This window comes from Rhea americana, unplaced genomic scaffold, assembly GCF_003343005.1.
Source record: "Rhea americana isolate MKP2758 unplaced genomic scaffold, rheAme1 scaffold_45, whole genome shotgun sequence".
In the NCBI taxonomy this organism is placed as follows: Eukaryota; Metazoa; Chordata; class Aves; order Rheiformes; family Rheidae; genus Rhea; species Rhea americana.
The window spans coordinates 2,565,316-2,578,985 of NW_028186590.1; the positions used below are offsets into that span (position 1 = coordinate 2,565,316).

A 13,670-nucleotide genomic window follows, 5' to 3' on the forward strand; every position below is an offset into this window, starting at 1 on the left:
AAACATGATTTTACTTGTGCCCATATTTGAAATTGAAGTTTCTGACTTCACTAAAATATGTTATTTTAGTTAAAATATTAAATACACATATTTAAAGCTGGGAATACAGAGATACTGTGACTATACCTTCTCTTGGAAACTGTATCAATCAGGTACTTTTATGAAAGAATTTTAAAGTAAAATAATCTTTAGATATGAGTCATTGTATAGTGCCATTGGCTCCCCAATGAAATCCACAAAACTCACTTTGGTAGAAACTGGAGATTATGTTCATGCGTATTTCTTCAAAATGGAAGTCAGCACACTATTCAGTTGTAGCACTAATGCACAGGTTAAATCCTGTAACTAGATTATCCTTTTTAAAAATATTCCCCCTTTTTAGTACCTAACATGCTGGTTTTGATATTGTTCTGACTCTAAACATGGTGTATTTAATTGAGTGTAATCATTATTATTCAGAAGGCTATTTAACTATGTATGTTAGTTAAGCTTTTTCAAAATAGCTCTTCTATTATTTCTTAGTCTGCAGTAACTGTGTCATTTAACCTACTAAGGACTTCCCAGACTTTCTCTTTTGTGATTCCTGACCTTATCTGCAAGCTGTTGATCTTTTGTTTTTTTAGAAGCTACCTGCCAGCTAGTTAATGTTATTATGTTCATCCTATCTTTATTTATTCTTTGTTTATAGTAATGTCATTTTTATGTAAATGAGCTAGGGTTTATACATATTTAATTGTTTGTTGTTTCCTCTACAAATTTCCATCACATTAGATTCTTTTGTACTCACAGAGTTCTAAAATGTAATATATTGTAGAGACTATAATAAAAAATTTGAATGTTTCCTTAAACAGTATCTGTTAATGACAGAGCAAGATCTTGTTCTAGTCTAATATTCTACCTTACATGATTTTGATTCATATAGTATATAGCAATCTCAAGCTTTGTTTCCTGTTCATCAGTTATGTTTAATGCTTATTCTGATGATGTGTTATCTTCATAGAATTTATATATCATATTTTTGCCTAGTGGTTTGCTGGACATTGCTATATTTATAACTGTCTGATGTTCAATACTGGCTAACCTCTCAGAGTATGAAAACACCCCAAAAGAAGCACTCTCATTAATGACGATAGTAATCCTGAGCAGCAAATAGAGCTTCATCTGTCATTTCCAAGAAAAAATAAAAGCTATTTGAAATAATTTGTATAATATACAGATAATAAGAGATTAGCGCATCTGCTCCAATGACCCTGACCTTCAGACCATTAACTCTGCAAGACTCAAGCACCATGGTGTAATCCTGCTATGAAAGGCAAGTTTGTTTTACTTTTGTATTTTATGATCTTCATCCACAAGCCAATATATATTGAAATCCCTGGAAGGATGTAGAACTACTTGGTTTGAGTTATTCTAAGACAGGATATAGACAAAAATTGTTGTAAAGAAAAGGTTCTGTTTAATCAATAATAAGCCTAGCACCAAGAAAATAAGGTTGACTTATTATATTTTCATTTTGTGCAATGAACATTTGGGAACCATCTTTCTGTATGCTACAGAGAAGTAAATTCAGGCTTTGAAATCTGTAGTTCAAGCTGAATAGATTCTTTTTTGGTTTTTTGGATGATACTGATTTGCAAGTTTCCACCCATGTGCAGCTGTTTGATTTTCTGCTACCTCTTCTCATTTTCCTTGGTACTGATACTCATACGCAGCTTTGATTTCCAGTTTACTGATTYTCCATCTCTTCCTTTGTGATATGTTTGTCAGTGCCCTGTATGTCCAAATAGCAATAAAAATTAGTCCTGAATCTCAGCTTCTGCTTTTACATAATATAGAAAGATGAAAATGGCCTGATAAATAGTTAGAAAGTATCGRAAATGGCTTCATTTTGTACTGTAATGTCAGGTATGTATTAGCATATGTAGAGCAACATTTGCAAATGTCACAGYAGTCCAACAAATGTGTATTTAATCATTGAACTTACTAATATGCCTGCACCATCGCATTGAAAAATWGCAGTTCAAGTAAACCTGTCTTTTTTATTGGTATAGAGCTTTGGAAGCATTTTCATTTCATAAATAGCTGGAGATTGTTGAGGATGGTTATTTTTCTATAAAAATAGGCAATATAAGCACCATTTCGTTTTCTTTTTCCAACTCATTCTGCCTGTTTTTGAAAGGACTTTAAAATTTGGTAAACAGTCTGCTTAAATTTGTTAGCTGTAATTCAGATACTCTCAAGTATTCATTTATAGTGTATTGCTAATTCTCATCCTTACGTTTTTCTTAGATTTTATCATATTTGTAACAGATGAATTATACATAGAAATGTATTATCACACAAGCCAATGGTCTCAATAAAGAAATCTTGCATTATAATGAAAATTTAGCATAATTTACCGGAGAAGACATGGAGCTTCTCTTCTGTTTGTGTAAGTTTTCTCTTTTTATTGGCTGTTGTCTCTTCTCCTTTGCCTTAAATAAAGGCAGTGCTTCCTAGTAAACAAGGTTTGCAACCCAGAAAGTAGAACTGAGAAGAATGAGAAATGGGCAGCCAYATGAAACTATAAAAATAACCTGAAATCTGTTTTAATGGCAAAAGGAACGGTGTTAAAAAAAAATCCTTCTGGCGGATTTTGCGCTACCTTTCATTGCAATCCAAGCAGTACTGTTGCTGTGGTAATTCTGCGTGCTGATTTCTGAATGCAGCATCTTGTCAGTAGAGTTTTTTTCAGTGCATACTTGATAACTGACACAAACCAGCAGTACTGGAGGTAAAGATTACAATTTCTTAGCAGAGTTACTCTGGAGCATCTGTTTGAGAACTTTGGCTGAACGGTCTGTCTCTAAGCTGAGTCTTTGTGTACAGTCGTCCACTTTCAATAATATAAACACAAAGGGAACAATTATATCTTCCAGTTATGCAGTGTTTATCTAGCACAGACCCATTGCCCAAGTCTGTAGGTGTTTTTACGTACTGACTATTGTAACTCATGTTAAGCAGTTTGAACATAATGCCAGAAGCAGCTGTCTTAAAAGTGAAATATTCAGTAACAGTCTCTCTCACTACTTGCCTGTCTTAACTACTGCTAAGATAAATCCTGATTAAAAGATAAACTTTGCACCAACTCTGACACTGAACAGATTGGAGCTCTAGCCAACCAAATAGGAGCCTCTCTGGCTTTTCAGCCCTTCTTCTGGCATCTATTACCTCAGCTTACCTTAAAAGTGAGGGGTTATTTCTTCCTATCATCACAACAGAGCTTGCTTGGGAATTTATATACTTATATTTCAAACAGCACTCAGAGGTAATGCAATAGAAATTCAAAAGCAGAATAAACCTGAAAGTAGATACTTCGGATGAAGAAGAGCATTGCTATATTTTACTATAGGTGAAACTTCCATGTGATCATTGATGATACGATAGGATAGCTGTGCAGACAACATTGCAAAAACAGTATGTAGACTTGTGTTTAGGAACGTAGAAAGTTTAAAGGAAGTAGTTTTCAGGTTCAATACTTTGGAGACTGCCCCCAAAAATTTAGCATATTGAGAGTCTGAGGCTAATGTTTCAAGAAGCAGATGAGCTTGAATTCCCTCTTCCTGTAGTGGTGAAGGAACAAGCCAAGCCTTTGGTGAGCCTTTYGGTTACTGATCCAGAAGAACAGGTCAAACAGCTGTAATCCTGGAAAACTTTCATGGTAATGCCAGTAAGAAATATAGGGAGTGATTTTTCCTGGGACAAGGAGCAGGAACATAAAGGAGGAAAGGCTGTGATGAGAGCGGGGGCATCTGGCATGAAAGCCTTCCCTTCGTGGGTTTTAGTGAACCTTTGTTAAGTTTTCGCTAGGTGTGCAGCTTAGAGAAGCTTCCCCCCTGAGTGGGGGGAACCCGCTGCACCCTTGGCAGAAGTAGCTGGCTTCATATTAAACTGCTGCCAGGCAGCAGCCTTGCCCGGGTGCTTTSCATACACATGCTGACGGCATGTCTCTTGCAAAGGTGATGTGTGTGCATTGGCTGCTAGCAATATAACATTTCACTCCCAGAAATAGGACTAGTTTTTGGAAGATGACTTCTGTCCATTTAATTGTATTTTCCTATTTTTTTTTTAATACCTCAATTATGAATGATGTGACTGTGTATTTTTAACAAAGCTGGTGAAAAACCCTTTCTCTATGGTGTTCGGAATATCATTTTTGTATGTGTACTCCAGAGCAAGAAAATAAAAACTACTTTAACCATTGCAATTTATAGGAAACTTTTGTGCCTATTCAATGAAAATACCTAGGAGTTTCTGCATAGGCATGACTTGAGATGTACCACATCCCTATTGCAGAGGATTCTAAATCTCTTAGTCACCTACAGATCATTTGAAATCAAAAGTCTTGTTATATGTGTATTAAGTGAAAGCCACAGTATAATTTATGGCATTTTTCTCAGTAATAATTTTACAATATTTTAAATCTTCAGTACTACAGTACTACATCCCGAACTGAACATCCATATGAGAGAAATGTATTGCATATGTGTTTCTTTTTCATTTATTTCCCATTATAATTTGTGTTGAAATAAKTTGTCTTCCTTTCGCTTGACAAATGCTAACTCACTTCCTTTCCCTCTGCTGTCTTTAATCGGCCTAATATCCTAATTCAGTACATATAACCAGTGATGAAATCAAAGACAAATTCTTCCTTTAAGAAGACATTAAGTTGGCTATGTCCTTTTACTTTGTAAAAGGGAGTGAGAGGAACCTTATAATGCTTCACCAAGCTTTTTTGAAGTGGGTTAGATTATTTGGTTCTTAAAAAGAACCAATTGCCAGAGGAAAACATACTGCACATGTAGAATTTAGTGAGGGAAACTGAGTAACTTGACAGGGAAACAATCCCAGAACAAAGTCCTCAAAATTAAGTTTAAAGATGGAAGGAGTATTTCCATACTTAAAGTCTATTCTTGAAATACACCCAGGCATTTTAAGACAATAACATCACCAAGACTTCTTGCAATGTAACTGTAAATGAGTATTGATGATGCTTTCTCAGTTTTGCAATCTCTCGRGTGGATTTATACTCAAATTCCTGCAGAATGAGTCAAATTCAACATGATAGAGAAATATGTTTCTGGGTTTATCTGYCTCTACTCATCTAGTTCTGAACAACTATATTAGAAAAAATGCATYGAGCAAAGTTGCCAAGAATGTTTTGTGCTCTTCTGTTCTTACACATCCCGAGAAAATACACTGCTGACTGAATTTTTGAACCTTTCAGCAATGCACTATGAAATATTAGCTGGCAGGTAGTTCAGTACTTTCTCACTCCAAGGCCCTATAATGTAATCACGGTTGTAAAAGGGACTGGTGGCTGAAGCAACTTGATCATTCCTCCCAGAGCTACGGTGCCAAGCGGTTAAAAGAGAAAGAGAGGGAGGCAAAGGAGGAACCCTGAGATTATTCTACCCAGAAACAGCTCAAGACATTTAAGCAAAGGTGAAGCTTCGTTAGGTGCTGACTGCTTGCTAAGGATTATATCATAGCCGATGTTTAATWTTGCTTAAACCAAAGAGGTAAGCCTGTATTTTCTGTGTGTTAGTGTGCTGAGCCTTTGTATTAGTTTGCTTTAGCAGTGTGTGTTAATCTGTGGTTATAACTTTGCAAACCTGCAGCCACTGAGAAAAAAAACTTTAACAATTTGATACTCTTGATCCGATATACTAGAAATGATTTCTAAAGGCAGATTAGAAACGTTTTTAAAGGGAAATGTCKTAGCAAACTGGAGATGTTGGTAGTGATTAAATATGACTAGAAAAGCTTAAAGTTGCAGTTTAAACAAATCAAACTATGGAAGAGCTACACAATATTCCAAGCAATTAGCAGAATGGAAGTTCCGAGTAAGAACAGAAATGTTGTTTAAGCTGTAACACATTCTGATTCCTGTTCTATTCTGTTAAATTAGCACTGAATTATTACTCAAAAACTTTACAAATGTACAAAGGTAACATAGTATTTTTTTTCCTAAAAGATACTTTGGCACGCAGTATTTTTGCCAGTTTTTCAACATACAGTTTATGTGTGTATATATATATATGTGTATATATATATATATGTATATATATTATTAAAAGATTTAGACTTTTGGTTTCCAATATGTACATCACATAGTTTTCAGGAAATTTTGAAAAAAMAGAGAAACAATAAATTGTCTTATTAGCGATGTATTAAAAATAGTCTTATCGGTGATTTCATAAAACATCCTCCTTTAGTAATCATACTGTTATTTTACATTTCTGATTACAAATGCTGCTTTGTAACTGTGAATTATGTATATCTGAAGTATGTTCAGCAGTTTTTGCAGTCCTGGGAGCTAAGGAAGATAGAGCACTTTCCTGAAGGCTTGTTTGAGCTTTTTACTGAGTGACTTGGTATTAATTTTGATTTGAAATCATTGTATGTTTTACATTCTTGCTTCTATCCTTATTTAAAAAACAGTCTGAAAGAAATCTACTATAATTGTTATGACTCTCCATATACAAAAACGACTTCAGGACTTCAGACGGTTATTTAAATATATTTATATCCTTAAAGAAATAAAACTTTGTTTTGGCTTATCTGAAGAATCTCTTCTACTTTCCTCTGTATTCCAGTTTTCTGCCCCCCCCTCTTCTATCTAACAGCTGTGTCCCAGCACCCTTTAAGCGGACGAACGTTATCTCTAGGCCATATGCCAGTTTTCTTGTAAGAGTTAGCCAGCAATAAGCAATGTAATATTGTAACACTATGTTTTGCCCTAAAAATGTTAATGTTGAAGTGCAAATAGCTTTCAYGAGCTTCTCATTTCATTCTGTGTCACTTTTTCCCCCATTCTAACAAACCCAATGAGTATATGAGAAAATGAGTGCTTGAAATTTTATAAACTGTTTATGTAGGAAATAATTTGTGGAAAACATGACTTTGTTATGTTCCTAATTGAATTTCGTGGAAATAGGCTTTAAGAGTTGAAGAACTGGGCATGTAGGCATATTACCAGTTTCATTTGCATATTCTAAATTTATACAGCTCGTTCCATGTGTGTGAATAAGAAAATTAGGGTGGTGTTATTTCTGTATGTTTATAAAGACTGTTTAGTGCAATCCCAGCAGTAAAAACTCATTACCATATATCATCACTGATTGCCTCATTTTGCCTGACAGACAGTGGCTCATTTCACCTCATAACAAGTACGTGGCCAAAACTATTAATTTAAAAACCTTGAGACAAAAAGTATTAGTATTTTAAGAAGCCCTAAGTGAACTTTTGAGCAGGTTTCCGTGCTTTTCATTAAGATACATGTATCTGATAGACACAGCTCTTTTCTCTGACATGAGAAAACTGTATATGTCAGGAAAATCAAATTAAACCACATGCTTGTTTTTACAATTTTTTTTCCAGTCAAGTATGACCAAGATCACGTTTTGTTAAGGACACAAGATCTGGAAAGGTAATTGCCTACTGTTTTGAGGCCACAAGTGCATTATCAGGTATTAAATAGTGGCCTTATTTTGAGTACTTATTTACTTTTCTATTTTAAACATGGAGCTTGAACAGTTTTTGTCATCTGTTCACCAAGTACTACTTTAGCATGGTGGAAGTCAGTAAGAGCTGCTGGGTAACTAAAGTTACTTCACTTTGAAATCTAAGTTTAAACTGTTAAGAGTTTGAGTTTGTAAGTTTGCCTTTGCGAAAATAATGCAACCAAAGGCTGAGATTCTGCAATGCACTGACTAAAATGCCATACGTTTTGCAAACAGCTCAGTAAAGAAAATCTAAGCACTGATATAACTGTTAACAGCATTTCAGTCAAACCTTCTTTTGTTAGGTTTGGTGGGTTTTATTCCTTAATTTGTATACAAATTCCTAAGATAAAATATTGTGTATATTAATGGATTAATTGCATTGTCTTTTCTGTATTTCTTGAAGATATTTGTTGGGAATGAAACTTGTTTGCCAGCTGAAAGTGTGAATTTGCTAATATTGTTATGAAATGTAATTTTTTTCAAACTCCTGATAATTTATCCCACCTAAGAAAGGTTAGCATTCTTTCCAGAAGGTTTCTTTAAAACTTTATTAATTTATTGGTTTTGTATAATAGTTTAAATTTTGCTCATGTATATGTTTCAGTAAACAGAAATAGGAAAAAGACATGCTGCTTTATATTTGGATTTTAAGCCTCAGGATCAAACTCTACAGAATATAAACGGTATTCTGCTTTCTTTGAATATATTGTGAGATACATACTATTGGAGGAAACATGTGAAAGCCATTTACTGGAATATTTCAGCTGTCTCTCTATAAACAATATTATATGAATCAAGAAAGAATGCCAGAATAGGCAAAATAGAAAATACTCTAGACTGTTGTAGGAAAAAATGTTTAGGGATCATTTATATTTAAATGTCATCTTTTTTTACTGTTTATCTTCTGTACGTAGTCACTATGTAGTTTCAAGCTTTGAGATCAACCTTCAGCTGTGCCTAACTGAAAGGTGTACACATATAAAAGGAACAAATGTCATTTAAACTATTTCTTCACTTCTTTCGCTCTCTGTTTAGAACTACAAGCCAAGGGGCGCTTTGTTGATTCATGTGCAAGTACGATCTSTTGTTGTTCAGATGTGTGACATGCAGAGTGAGGAGGATGCTGCAGAACTTCGAACTCAGCAGCTCTCCAGCCAGCCAGATCAGAGGCTGCAAAGTCAGTAGTAACACAGCAGAAATGGCCCCAAGGGAGTGCGCCGCTTCGCTCTTCTTTGAATTGAGGGTGACTCTTCATATACCAGTTGGCATAGTCTTGCTGATGTCTCACACAGTCAGTGTGTGAAGCGACAGCATGGTYACAGTGCTGCCAGATTTCAGTCAGAGCTGGCTGGGAGCTGTAGTCCTTGTTTCCCAGCTTGCTTCTCTGCATGCATGAGCACACTAGATAAAGTGGATCAATTATAGTCATGCAAGGACACAAGCATTAGTACCTTGCTTATTATCGCCTTTTTTTTTCATGGATTTAGCAATGGTCTGTGCTTTGTCTTCCTTGGCGTTCTTTTGAACCATTCATGAATTTTCCATGCCTTATACCCAAGTCAGGCACAGGTGCTGCCCCACCTTTTGCTCCCCAGATCTTTTTTTAATGTGAACCAACTACTTGCCCTCAGGTATGATTCTGGTTATGGCTCACTCAGTATGCAGAAGGCCGTAACAGGTTTGGCTTTTTCTGCCCTACGCAGTTCACTAACATAGTCCTATTGACTAAGCCACCAAGCTTGTGTCCTGGCATATGCCCTCATGCCTGCAGCCCTGTCCCATGAAATACACAGCATTGGCATCACACGACAAAAGCTTTACTCCACCAGGCTGTGACACAGCCTCTCCTGTTATTTCACACTCRCTGAACTGAAACAACTGCAAAATATAGTGGTTATGTCTGGGGGCCCAGAGGAAGCCCAGACCAATGGCGATGCCTTCATTGGGGGCGGTCATGGACCCAGAGCAATGTGYGTATGAGTCGTTTGGGGCTCTTTGTGCTGGAACCCAGAGATTGCTCTCTGGACTGGATGCCTTTAACATGATAMCGTTAGCCTTGATGTATTGTATTTCTAATAGCTCATCATAATTCTATAGATACCATGACTGACTTGTTCTCACCAGTATAATGCTGCTTCCAACAGCAGTGTTTTGCTCCTGTTAATATACTTTGAGGTGATTTGAAAATACAGAAGTTGTGACATATCAGTTGTGTTGATATTTTGTGCAAATTTCAGATTGCGAATGTACTAAGAAACTTACTTTTTGCTTTTCATCATTACTTAGATCAGGATTTTCATTAATTTATTCTTGTCTGAGAAAACCAGGGACAGGAACAAATTTCTTGTCAGATCAACAGAGGAATCACTAGATAGGTTATTTTTATAACAGGTGGAGTGAAAGAGTAAAATACGTATATTCATTGGTGTGTTGTAGTACGGGTGTTACAATAAGGCTATTGATGAACTGCAAAAAGCATACAAGCTAAGCATATTTTATAGCTGCAGATGGTTACTTTATGATCCTTTTGCATGTTACTAAACCTGCCAAAATGTTCTATCACAATCGCTCTGTAATAGCTTTTCTTTAGATTGTAGCTGTTAAACTGTGTTTAGATGCAATTTATGCACATCTGCATTTCTGCACACAGAAAACTTTAGACAATAAGAAGCGTACGGGCCATTCTGGAGTAAATTTTGCCCCTAAATGGTATTCATTACAGAGCCAGTTTATCTTCAGTCTGCATGATGAGTATAGTGTAATTTACATAGTGTAGGCAAATATCTGTAATGTATTATAAAATTTAATTGTACATATCAAACGCTAATAAAAATCAGCAGCTGGAGCAAGCAGTCTCCAGTACATATCCAGACAACAGATGAAAATCTTCTCCGTATATCATAGCATAGTTATTGAACTTCAATATTTTTATGAATCTGTGTTTGTATAGGGGCAGGGTTTCAAAGGTATAAAAATAAGTACTAGATTTAAAATAATTTAAGATGAAAATGAAAGTGCTAAGCAGACAGGCATTATAAAGAACTGGAGAAAGACTGGGAATCATCCAGATCCCTCATTTCACTGTGCAGTCAAGGTATGACTGGAAGTTGTACACCAGAACTACTTGTACCAGTACCAGAGGGGCTTAAGAAGTAACAAAGACCAGTTTCTAACTTAGCTGTAACCTAACCACCCTCCTGCAGAACTAGATTTTGCTGAGAAGCATTTAAGAATATACCAATAAGATAAACTGTTCTCTTTCCTTTTTGTGCTGTAAGTGGATTTAAAAAATATGATGTGCATAAGTGACCAATGTAACACTTGAAAAACCTGTGAAATATGTGTTTCTTAGTCATGGGTAAAGGCAATTCTATTTATGCCATAAAACTCATTCTATATTTTACCATTCTGTCTTGGGTTACTTTTATGTTATATTTCTGATTTTATTAAGGATGTTAAGACTGTCGTTATAAAATAAAATATGCAAGGAGGATSTGTAGTTTTCCCAGTGAACATTGTGGATATTTCCAGGAAATATTGTGAATATTGTTAACAGTTACAAGAGGAAGCAAAAGAATTCTTTTTATCTTCAACCTGAAAAAAAAAATAAAGAGAAAAAAAAAAAGGAGTGGAATCCAGTACAGTAAGACAGAGAACAGTGACTTGTAAAGTATCCTGAACAAGAAAATTTGGTATTTATAAAATAATAAGATTTTAGACTTGCACATGGSTATGCACCTGGTTTCCTACTTCACTGTCTGTACATTTAAAATCTTTGGTGAAGAGAAGTATGTTCAAGCAGCAACACTAATGCTACCCACAGTAATATTAGCTTACTCTGTCATAACAATGTACTCGTAATTTGTAATCCCAACTTTGGCTCAAACCTGAAATATTCACTTCTGTAATTTAGTCAGTGGATATTTTTTACAGTGATTTTTTTTTCTGAATATATTTTTAAATTACGCTTTCCCAACAACCTGGCTCTGATCGCTAAGTCTCCACACCCACGAGCATTGTCCAGGTGGCCCGGGGCAGACTCCCTTTCCCCAGTTTATGCCAAGCTCGTAATGGGCTTGTAGCCACCTTCGATGTCTCTTTTCTCCTGTTTCCTGATGCGGGAACACTCACAGTCCTCAAGGCAACCCTGTTCAGCTGCCTACATTTCAGGCTCTACTGTATTTTAGCTTTCTGGTCATGCTGCCTGATCTGACTGGCTCCAGAAAAGGATGAAGGAGGTGAAATACATAATCTAACCCTTTTTGTGAACAGATAGAAACAAGCAGGCATTTTCGGACAGGTCCCAGCAAGACAGAGAGAGRCACAAAGCAACATGAGTATCCAATGTGTAGCTACCAAATGTATGAGACCTGCGTGTTGTCACAGGGCTCYGCATGTGGGTTATACTTCTTGGTCTGCCTTATCATTCATTTTTGATGCTCAGCGAACATTTCAAGGTTGATGTGCTGGACACATCATCTATTCTAAAAGTTAAGARTTTCAAAATATAATGCTCTGATTTCTGCATTACAGTCACCTAAGTTGCAGCAAATACCTTCCACAACCATCTACGCTGTCTAGGAGTGTAGCTTAGTCTGCTACATACTTAGAAATCTTGAATAGTATGTTTCTACTAACTGTAAAACCAGGAATTTGGATGAGTTTCAGTTGCCCACAGCAAAAACTCRGGGCTGCTGGCCTCAGGAGAGAGTGAAGAAACTACTACTGTCTCTGAATGGAAGAAAACAGCTATGTCCAGGACAGCCTGGACCTAGCTGATTTCTTCCATTTAGAGAAGTTTGAGTCTCCACTGCTGGATATATAATTCTCATTCCAGAAGGCCTAAAAGGAAAACCACAGCTGCTTTCGCGGCGGCTGTGTCTCTTCTTAGCCCAATATACAAATTATTTCTTTTTTGGTTTTGGTAATGTTTTCTCTCTCTCTGATAGCTCCAAAGACGTTATTGTGATAACCCATGAAGAAGGAGAGCTGATTTCTCCTGTGCGATTTCTTCCTGCTCTCTTCCAGCTGTGCAGACCCAAAGAGGGCAGGCCAGCTCTTCTCCACAGCAATTTTAAATATCATCGGCCATGGGCAGCCAACACGCACTACCAAATCCCTGGCTTTAATATGAAGAGAGATCAAGATTTGTCATAGCCTCAAATATATCTGTGTAAAATAGAAAAGTGGAAAAGTTTTCAGAGCAATTCAGCCTCCACAGCAGGTGGAGGTGGAGGAGGCATTTATTTTGGGGGGTATTTCCCTAAGCCAACTGTGAAAGGGAGGTAGAGACTTTGGTGACAGTGAATGAAAGAGCATCTAAATGAGTGGGAGAAACACCGAAGAATGGTTTTGCATGCATTTATGTGAAACTTTGTCAAATCTGATACTTCCTGAAAAAGAATAACGTTATCAATTGAATGAAAACAAACAGGACACTGAGTTTGAAGTCAACACACATGATTACATTACACTATGCTAGAAATATTTCAGTTAAACATTTTTCAGAGTGATCAGTATCATTTAGAAGCAAAGAGCTTTTCTCCAGTGCTACAACCAAATCCTTTTTAAATCAGCCACTGCACCTTAAGCTCAGAACTATCCCTGGAAGGAGCTGGAACCTCTCCTTGCTCAAACGTAACTTGAAATTTTCCAAGTGGAACTCAACTTTCATTTTAAAGAATGTGTGATGGAAGCTTTTCCAAATGGATCAAGTCGTTAAATAACCTCACAAGAATTACACTACTTTATAACATTCAGTTGCAAGCCTAGTTTTGGTGAAGGCCATTATCTTCCAAATGGATCCTCAGAGAGTTAAGTCAGCTTAGAAAATGCTAAAATCAGAAGTTACATAAAGTTCACAGTTTACTTTGGAGAATTTAAGAGGTGAAAAGTACTGTTTTGCTAGATCAAAACACATCTTTTATTTTTGTTGCTGAGTATTTTAGTACTTAATATTTTTCTGTTGAATGCATGAAGGGAGTTTTTTCTCTTTTTTCCTGTGAGAGTTGTAAGTTAACTGTATTTGTGGTCACCCAGCTGAGCTAACAAGATGGCTAGAGACATCAAGTATGTGGTTAACAAACACTATCACAGCTATCCTGTCTATATTCTGACTGTATA

The 13,670-nt window shown here is 36.2% G+C and overlaps 1 protein-coding gene across 1 annotated transcript in view; it reads left to right on the forward strand.

Moving 5' to 3' along the window:
* Positions 1–13,670, forward strand: part of RIMS1 (regulating synaptic membrane exocytosis 1) — a 347,536-nt gene that overhangs the window by 323,907 nt on the left and 9,959 nt on the right. The gene's annotated exons all lie outside the window — the stretch shown is intronic.